At 44.9% G+C, this 10,316-nt stretch overlaps 1 protein-coding gene across 3 annotated transcripts in view; it reads left to right on the top strand.

Annotated features, from left to right (window-relative positions):
* Positions 1–1,523: 1,523 nt before the first annotated feature.
* The window catches only part of BAZ2A (bromodomain adjacent to zinc finger domain 2A), a 305,747-nt gene continuing 296,954 nt past the window's right edge, over positions 1,524–10,316 (top strand). For all 3 annotated transcript variants that reach the window (XM_033936980.1, XM_033936976.1, XM_033936979.1), the window contains exon 1: positions 1,524–1,635. The gene's annotated coding sequence lies outside the window, so the exon portion shown is untranslated. The remainder of the gene's footprint in view (positions 1,636–10,316) is intronic.

Below are 10,316 nucleotides of genomic sequence, written 5' to 3'. Positions count from 1 at the left end.
CATTGAGAGTAGCTTGTTTGTATTCTTCATGTAGCTTCCTCCAGCTGGATTTGTCACCTTTAAGCCTGGATTTGTTGTGATATTAATGACAGCACCAAAGTGTAAAAGAATTTTGGGCCTTCTTTACAGAGCCATTTAGTGTGGGCTGCTGTGGTATCTGACCAAAGCCCATAGGGATTTAAAGAACTTCGGGCCGTTGCTGCGCTGCTTTGTAAAAAGGATGTGTGTGTGTGGGATGTTAATGATTGCCAGTTATGACCATACAACCGGGAGTATACAGGAATATAGTGTGTGTGAGAGAGAGTATGTACACACACTTCCAAGGTTTTACATCAGGACTGTTCCAGAGATGGTTTACCCAAGTTGTAGATTGAAAAGAAAAAGTGCTTCTCTTATTATAGCTATACCTAGTGAAAATGATCAAGGGGCTAATTTTCAAAGCACTTAAGATGCACAAAGAACTATATGTTCTATGGTACTTTATGTGTCTAAGTGCTTTGAAAATAAGCCCCCAAATAACTGAGTTTAGGGTTACATCTTGCTTTTCCAGTCAGTTGAAGTTGTTCTTGAACTGAAAGAACCTAAGGAAAATTTGCACAGACACATATGATGGCTACCTGATGAAATTTTGCTAGAGAATATGGTTATCAGAGAGGTGTCAAATGATGAAGTCATAATTACAGACAGGGGAGCTGAATAGAGGCACTGCTTTATGAAACAAAGAAATGCCACAATACATGTTTATAGTGTGCAGTTATTCCACCTCCCAACATAACCACATCAGTCCAGTGGGCAGCTTTGTTCCTTGAGTGTTTGGCACCCTCAAAAGAAAACATGCCCTTATCACAATCTGATAGGCTATTATTGTTTCTCCTTTATTAACTTAAAAATACAAGAAGGAAAGGAATAATTTTGAAATTATTCTCAAAGAACTATGTCAAGGGATAGTGGAAATTAGCAGATGGGATGGATGGTCAGACTGGACAGGTCATATTGGGGATGTATTTTACTAAAGCTTAGTGTGTACTGAGTACTAAGAAGCACAAAGGTATAGAATGCACTGCTTAGCATTTAGTGTGTGTTAATTCCATTAGCATGTTCTAAGATTTAGTTAAAAAACAAAACTAAACCCAAAAGCCTTATAGTCTTTTCCTGCTGTCGTTTTCCTTGGGTTTGCTCTGATTGCAAAACTGTTATCGTTTATTTCCTAGCTCGAAATAAAAAATATCATGAAACCATTAAAACAAATGTTAACTCATCACACGCTACACCTCCATTTTTAATGTCTGTTTCTTAAATGTGTTTGTGCAAAACGATTTGGTAATTTGGAAAGTGAGGCTGAGAACTTCCAGCCTCTGTCCTTAGCATCGAAATCTTCTTTTTATTCCTTTTAATACATTTGGGAGTATTTCTTCTTGTTATTTGTCATCAGACTGGCTGCAAATAGATCCCTGCATCTTTAAATAATTCATGTTAATATTGCTGTTGGCTGGGGCTGCTGTGACATCAGCTACAGGGCTCTATCAGCCACCTGCTTCCAGAGCCACAGAGACAGGAGCGCAGCATCAGGCACCCACACTTTCTCCCTCTCTCCACCCCTTGGATCTGAAAGCTTCACGGGGATCAGGCTTCTCGGTAAGACACCCCACCCCTTGCCCTTTTTCAAATTCTATTCCACCCCGGTCTTATTTGGTGGTGGTTGCTGTTGTAACCTTTAAAATGTGACTTTTTTTTTGTCTCGCTGCTGCCTGCTGGGCTTTTATCATTTCCTGCAGCTGCCGGGCGTCTCCCGGGTCCCAAAGCCCCTCCGGATTTGAGAGCACTTAAAGCCCCCCTCTTGTCCCCCACCCTTAAGCATTATTTGCAAACACTAGTGAGGCACCGCATCCTCCCCCCCCCCCAAAAAAAAAGGGGTACTTAGCCCGATCTCTTTCCCCAGATGCCTGGCGTCTTGGGTTTGACAAGGTTTCTCTGAAAGACGGATGGAGTTAGAAATCTTAATGGACGATTTCTGAAAGCAAATATTTACTGACATTAAGGACAGAATCTGCCATTTTTCTGCCTCGCGATTCAGAGGCTTTTTACATATCTTAATTTAAAAAATATTGAGTACTTGAGGAATCGCATCGAAAGGTGCATTTCCCCCCCCCCCCCCCAGGAGAACATTTGTTTCTTTTCCTTATTGGAGGAATAATGAGTAATTGTTAAATGGACGTTGGTGAGCTGAGGGTGACCTTGTCTTTTGTTGCACAGATTATTGGAATCAGGCGTATCTGGCTTGGTTTGGGGTTTTTTTTTTCTCTCCCCTCGAGGATCTGCTTTCTGGCATGGTTAGTAGTATCGAATTATTGTTATTATTTCACAGTGTACTTATGATGTTGTGCTGTGAGCCTCCGGGACGATCTCGAGCATCCTGGCCCTGCAGCTTTGGAGCTTTGTAGGCCACAAAAACGCAAAAAAAGGGGCAGCGAAAGAAACTAAGAAGTCCACTCCACTGCAGCACGTTTTTTAAAGGGCCACATGTCATTTCCTGTTCCTCTGCTGCCACACATGCTTGTTTTACTTTATATGCTTAAATTTGTAAGTAATACTAATAAACAGGCGCCATTTCTAATTTAAGAGGATCCTAAGAGGCAGACATTTTATCTCTTACCTTGTATTAAGTTTGCATTACCAAAACAAATTGAGATTCGTTAGCAGTCTTGCTGCCTTAAAGTATACTTAATAAGACTACAGACCCCAGCATGCTTTGGACTGGAAGGGTAAAAACAAAAAAACAGGAGAAGAATACACAAATTGGCAGGCTGGCATAGGTTTTTATCATTAAGCCAAGATTTTCGGTGCTAATGTAAAATAAATGCCCAATAGGGGAGTAGGACAGCCAGGAAGAGATAAAATGGAGTTTTTGATTCTCCTTGGGGGCAACTTTTTAAACTTTTTTTTTTCCAGCTATGTGAAAAGAAAGGTACAAAGAAAGATACAATTACCTTCTCATTTAACACCTTGAAAGCCCAGATCCAGAGGACCAGTTAGCTTATGCTCATGTATGATGTGGAGGATGTGTAATTAATGATGGCAAAAATGTATTAACTATATTTGTGAAATATCAGGTACAAGTGTATATTAAGGGGGTAATTCTATATAGATTGTGTAAAATTAGATGCTGGGTTGATGTGCACCAAGCCTGACTTCTGTAACCGTAGTTGTGTGTGCAACTGCCATTATAGAATACTAGTCAAAGTCTGCATTTACACAAGTTGCTATTGTAAATGCTCACACCTAACTGTAGGCAGTTAGATGCATAAATACTAGTATTCTAGATCTGACGTAACTGCCTGACACACCCCTGATCTACCTATGCCCCCTTGAAGTTGCATGTAACTTATAGAATACCAACTAAGGGCAGTGAGCAGTTAAATGCCTAAAACCAATTAGCACCTAATTAAATTATGCACACAGCTGACCTTATTCTATAAGTTGTGTGCACAAATTTGCAAGGTTGTCGAAAGTTTGAACACGCAGCTTCCTAGAATTAGGGATAAAAGGCACCACCCTTGCCATGCCAATCGTTTCTTACAGTTGTGAATGCTCCCTAACTGTTCTAAAATTGGCTCCTTTTTGACAAACTTTCTGGAGCAAAATTATTTTCCTTGGGCCAGAAAATAAGCAAAAGATGGCAAATACCAGGATGTAACATGGTAACATAGTAGATGACGGCAGATAAAGACCCAAATGGTCCATCCAGTCTGCCCAACCTGATTCAATTTAAATTTATTTTTTTTATTTTTTCTTCTTTACTATTTTTGCGCAAGAATCCAAAGCTCTACCCGGTACTATGCTTGGGTTCCTACTGCCGAAATCTCCGTTAAAACCTACTCCAGCCCATCTACACCCTCCCAGCCATTTAAGCCCTCCCCAGCCCATCCTCCACCAAATGGCCATATACAGACATAGACTGTGCAAGTCTGCCCAGTACTGGCCTAGTTCAATATTTAATCTTATTTTCTGATTCTAGATCCTCTGTGTTCATCCCACGCTTCTTTGAACTCAGTCACAGTTTTACTCTCCACCACCTCTCTTGGGAGCGTATTCCAGGCATCCACCACCCTCTCCATAAAGTAGAATTTCCTAACAAAGCCTTTGAATCTACCACCCCTCAACCTCAAATTATGTCCTCTGGTTTTACCATTTTCCTTTCTCTGGAAAATATTATTATGTTCTACATTAATACCTTTCAAGTACTTGAACGTCTGAATCATATCTCCCCTGTCTCTCCTTTCCTAGTCTAGGGTATACATATTCAGGGCTTCCAGTCTCTCCTTATACGTCTTCTGGCGCAAGCCTCCTATCATTTTCGTCGCCCTCCTCTTGACCGCTTCAAGTCTTTCTTACGTCCTTTGCCAGATGCCGTCTCCAAAACTGAACACAATACTCCAAGTGGGGCCTTACCAATGACCTGTACAGGGGCATCAACACCTTCTTCCTTCTACTGGCTATGCCTCTCTTTATACAGCCCAGCATCCTTTTGGCAGCAGCCACTGCCTTGTCACACTGTTTTTTCGCCTTTAGATCTTTGGACACTATCACCCCAAGGTCCCTCTCTCCGTCCGTGCATATCAGCTTCTCTCCTCCCAGCATATACGGTTCCTTCCGATTATTAATCCCCAAATGCATTACTCTGCATTTCTTTGCATTGAATTTTAGTTGCCAGGCATTAGACCATTCCTCTAACTTTTTGCAGATCCTTTTTCATATTTTCCACTCCCTCTTTGGTTTCTACTCAGTTACAAATCTTGGTATCATCTGCAAAAAGGCACACTTTTCCTTCTAACCCTTCAGCAATGTCACTCACAAACATATTGAACAGGATTGGCCCCAGCACCAAACCCTGAGGGACTCCATATATAAGTGAATCATGAAAGCCCTGCAGTGTCAGTCTGAAGGAAAAAAGAGGAGGGGGAGATCCTACAGATCATTGTAGAATATTTGTAATTCACTGTTACATTCTAGTATTGTCATCCTTTTCTCATCCTGTTAGTGCTTCCCAAGTTGGTCCTGGATTAACCCCTTGCCCTTCAGGTTTTCAGGATATTCATAATGAATATTCATGAGAGACTTGCATGTACTTCCTCCACTGCATGCAAATCTTTCTTGTGAATATTCACTACACAGAATCATTAATTTTACCAATTTATTAAATTTTTATTAAATTCTCATTTCATTAATTATTAATATCATATCAATAATAATAAAACGCTAGAGCGCGCATATGCTCTCAAATTCGTGAGGTGTGGCGCCGTGAGGTGTGCTTCTGTGGCAACATTCTAACCTCACGGCGCATGCGGGGGCTGAAGGCGCGCGACTGTGCTCTCTCCCTGTCCTCGGCGCGTCACCGCCCGCCCTCACTCGCTGCCTGCCCGCATCCTCGCCGTGTCACCTCACTCGCCGCCGCCGCTGATCCTCCTCTTCAGAGCAGCCTGCGATCGTGGCCGGCTTTAAAGAACCTCGCAGGCCGCTCTCCAACCTCAGTAGCACGCTCCCTCTGACGCACGGGATAGCGTCAGAGGGAACATGCTACCGAGTTGGAGAGCGGCCTGCTAGTTTCGCTAAAGCCGGCCACCAAGATCTCAGGCTGCTTTGAAGAGGAGCAGGCCAGAAGACACTGGGATGGAGGGGAGGGTAAGAAGGGGATCAATACCGGGAGCCAGGGGGAGAGGGAAAGGGGGATGCTTTGGGGGGAGGGGTGTGCTGGGGGAGACAGAAGAGGCCATGGAGAGGGAGAGGGAAAGGGGGGCTGCTTTGGGGAGGAGGTGTGCTGGGGCCAGCTTTGCTCTGGAAGGAGACAGAAGGGGCCATGGAGAGATAGGGAGAGGGAAAGGGGGCTACTTTGGGGGGGAGGTGTGCTGGGGACAGACAGCTTTGCTCTGGGGGGGAAGACAGAAGGGGCCATGGAGAGACAGGGAGAGGGAAAGGGGGCTGATTTGGGGGGGAGGGGCATGCTGGGGGGAGACAGAAGGGGCCATGGAGAGATGTGTGCTGGGGACAGACAGCTTTGCTCGGGGGGGGGGGGGAAGACAGAAGAGGGCCATGGAGAGACAGTTAGGGAGAGGTAAAGGGGGCTGCTTTGGGGAGGAGGTGTGTCCTGGGGCAGACAGCTGTGCTCGGAGGGGGGGGGGAGAGACAGAAGGATACAGACAGCGGCCAAGGAGAGAGAGATAAAGAAACACAGACGGACAAACACATCTATTCTAGCACCCGTTAATTTAACGGGCTTAAGGACTAGTATATATATATATATATTGTTAACAAACTACCTCACATTTCATACACACTTCACATATACAGATCCTCCCAGTTTGCACAAACCCTTTAAAAACAGTACATATAAAAATCCATAGATGTTCCCAGGGCAGGATTAATTAGTCGTAGGCCCCTAGACACACAAGTACACTGGGCCCCCTGCCCCTCCCCACCCCACCATGCGCCCAGGCGAAAACAGGAAGCTGCGTCACAGGGAAGCTTTGGGCAAGCAGCACCGCTTGCAAAATTACAGTTCCCATTACCTTTCTTACCCGCATTGCTTGCTTGTCTTACTTTCCGTTGATGGGAGGGGGGTGCGTTGCTGATCAGAGTGGGGGCCTGCATTGCTGATCGATGCTGGAGGGGCCCATCGCCGTTTGGAAAAAACAATGTTGATGCCCTCCTTCATCGGCCCCCCTGACCATTTCGGGCCCTAGGCGTGTGCCTACTGGGCCTATTGGTTAATCCTGCCCTGGATGTTCCCCTTTATAACTGGGTGTTGCTATAGCATCAATGTGCCTGAACTATAAATACTTCTTTACTTCTGGCGGAAGCATGGTGCTGTAGGCAACAATCTCCTGCAGCTTCATGAACCCCAACCATAGATTGGCATTTACTCGGCGAAATTCCTTCCCAACGCAGCGATACACGCAGCGGATTTCTCCTGGGGTACATAGCGGTGTGCGCCTTGTTATTGCTACAGCTGGATGGCGGTAAAACTCACCAGAAAAGCCCAGGACTGGAGCATACAGGTCGACTCCAAAATGGCGGCACACATGGCTCCCTTGTCCCCAGAATCCCCAAGCTCGCTATGGGTGGCGGAAGTTACTGCAGAGGTGCAAGCAGTGATTGAGGGCTCCTTGGGCAACAAACTCCAGTGTATCCTGGATAAATTAGACACTTTGGACCAGCGGTCTGCCTCCTTAACATCGGAGGTGAGGGAAACCCAGCAATGACTCAGCACTATGGAAGATTCTGTACAGCGCCTCACTCAGGACCAAAGGGCCCAGGCTACTACAGTGGCGGCCCTATGAGCTAAAGTAGAGGACCTGGAGAACCGGTCCCGCCTAACAACCTGAGATTTGTGGGCCTGCCTGAGAGTATCAGTGAAAGGGAGCTGGGGGAGTTTCTGGAGAAATGGCTCTCTGAGAATTTGCAGCTTTCCCCAGCTTTGGGTCCCTTGCAGATTGAGAGGGCGCACCGTCTGGGCCAGCTCCAGGATGGCATGGACATGGACAGGCCCAGAGTGGTAATCTGCTAACTTCTTAATTACAGGCACAAGGTTGCGGTGCTCCATGTCTTACGCCAAGGGAGAAAGTTGCAGCATGATAATAAAACCATCTTGTGCTATTCTGCGGAGGTATCACAGGCTAGGCGGTGTCACAGGCTAGGCATCGCTTCTCTCCCTTGTGCTCTAGTCTGGTTCGACGGAAGATTATTTTTCACCTGCAGTATCCGGCCCACTTAAGAATTGTTCATTTGGGCCGGGCTCATCATTTTGATTCACCTGAATTGGCTCAATGTTTCCTCACCGAACAGATTCTGTAGGGGCCTGCAAGAGCGGGAGATTTCCTGATTCGTATAATCATTTATTCCTTGTGGCTGATGCCTAGCCCCATGGACCTCTGTTCCGGCCCATTTAAGAATTATTCATCTGGGCTGGGCTCATCATTTTGATTCACCTGAATTAGCCCAACGTTTCCTCACCGAACAGATTCCGGAGGGGCCCGCAAGAGCGAGAGATTTCCTGATTCGGATAATCAGTTCTTCCCTTTGGCTGGTGCTTAGCCCCATGGACCTCTGTTAGCATGGGGGGAGGGGCCCTGCCCCTGCTGTTGGATTTTGCTCTGTTTAGTTTGTTGGTTTTGGGTCTTTTGGGATGCGGAATGACTGGGGTTTGACTTCCTTGGGGAGGGGAGTGCTTGGTCTAGGGGGATATTAGGCTGGACATATCTGTGGGGGTACTACCGTGGTGCAGGTTGCTCCCTGGGCCTTCTGCTCATTGGTTGGCAGGGGTTTTCACCCCTGCATGAGACCCTGGTTGACTTTATTGTGGCCCGTTGGGATGGGAAGAGGTTGGGGCACTAAAGGTGGTAGGCTGGCTGGTTGGGATATGCATGGCAGAGAAGGGAGGGGTACTGTTGGGACCCTGTGGGGGGGTTCTCTGTTTTCTGGAAGTAACACCTGAAAAGAGGTGTAACAAGGGGATTGGAGGGTTTGGGGGAGGGGGTGTTTCGGATGGGGGGTGGTTGGGGTTGGCTGTAGGGGTGAGGGGTTCTGATAAGAGGTATGGGGACGGGCTACCCATACGTCTGAGTAGACTCTGGAGGATGTGGCTGGGACGCCCTCTAGATGTTTTGGTATTATACTATCTTTTCTGTTGTACCCTGGTAGAGGGCTTCCACCTTAGCAGCTTCTGGACTTAACTTTAATTTCCTGGAATGTGGGAGGGATACACTTGTCCATTAAACATTCTAAAATCCTGCAACTATTGAACCGCAATCGGACCTATGTGGCCTTTTTGCGGAACATGCCAAATTATGTACTTGGTGGGTGGGATCCCACTATGAGGCTCCTGCTGTAGGCAAAAAGGGAGGCGTGGCAATTTTAATCAGAAAAAGGATACAACTGGAGACCCACCGGGTGGTGAGAGACCCCAATGGTCGTTATGTGTTAGCTTTGGTCTCCCTTAATGGTAAGACTATGTTGCTCTGTAATGTGTATGCGTCCAACAACCCTGGTACCCAGGGTTTTTTTCGGCACTTCTGTAATCAAATTTTGGCATTTGGGGATGTGCCTATGATGGTGGGTGGTGATTTTAATGAGGTTTTTGATTCTGTCCTTGACCACTCCTCGGGAGTGGGTAGAGAGACATCTAAATGTATTGTACTGGTCCTGCTCTGCTGGCTCATGCTTTGAATTTGGTTAACATTTGGCGTATTTTACATCCTTTGGAGCGCAATTATTCTCACCTATCCCGAGCTCATGGCTCTCTCTCTCGTATTGATCTCATTCTACATTCTCAATCTTTGCTTCCTGAAGTTTTAGGGATAGACATGGGACCTATCAAAATATTGGATCATGCTTGGGTATAGCTAATCTAATCTAATTTTCATCTTATATACCGGATCATTTCAGCAAGGACTTGAGCCAGTTAACAAAGTTTAAAAGAATATAATAGAAAACAATAATGAAAGTAATAGAAAAATTTTCAGTAAATCAGTCCTCAGTTAAGAATCTCTGAAAGAGATAAGTTTCAGATTTTTCCTAAAAAGTGATAGAGATAATTGACGTTCTGATAATCGAGGGAAGATGTTCCAAACTTTTACCAAGGAATAGGCTAAGGAATGTGAGAATTTACCTAGGGAACAGGAATTTAAATTTGTGTATTCCTGGTAGTGTGAAGCCGAAGAGAGTTAAATGATAGAGGTAATAAAGGCAAAAAAATTCCATGTAAAATTTTAAAATTACATTGGCACATTTAAATTGAATTTGCCAGTAAAAAGGAAGCCAATGAAGTAACCTCAATAATGGAGAGGCATGATCATATTTATGTCTTCCAAAAATTAATTTGGCCTCAGTGTTCTAAATAAGTTGTAGCCTCTTCAGATTAAATTTAGATGTGCCAAAATAATCGCTTGAACCAAAACCGCAAAATGATTTTGATGAAAAACAAACAAACCTCGAACTCTCCTCAACATCCGTAAACTAAAATAGATAAATTGTTAATTTGATTATTTAACGATAAAGAAGAATCTAAAATAAATCCAAGGATTCTAGATGAAAATTCAATTGTTAAGGAGTCTCCTGATTTCAATGCTATAACCTGAGGTAGATTGTGTAGTAAGAGACCAAACCATAGCAGTCTGGTTTTAGAAGTATTCAATTTCATACGGACTAAGGAAGCCCATTCTTGAAGTCTAGAGACATAAGAGTTAATATCTCCAGTCAAATTTGTTGGGGTTAGGGGGATTTGGGGCCTGGTGGGAGATCCTGACGGTTTCTGTTACCTTTAC

This window comes from Geotrypetes seraphini, chromosome 3, assembly GCF_902459505.1.
Source record: "Geotrypetes seraphini chromosome 3, aGeoSer1.1, whole genome shotgun sequence".
NCBI classification, from domain to species: domain Eukaryota; kingdom Metazoa; phylum Chordata; class Amphibia; order Gymnophiona; family Dermophiidae; genus Geotrypetes; species Geotrypetes seraphini.
This window is presented reverse-complemented; position numbering and strand designations above follow the sequence as displayed.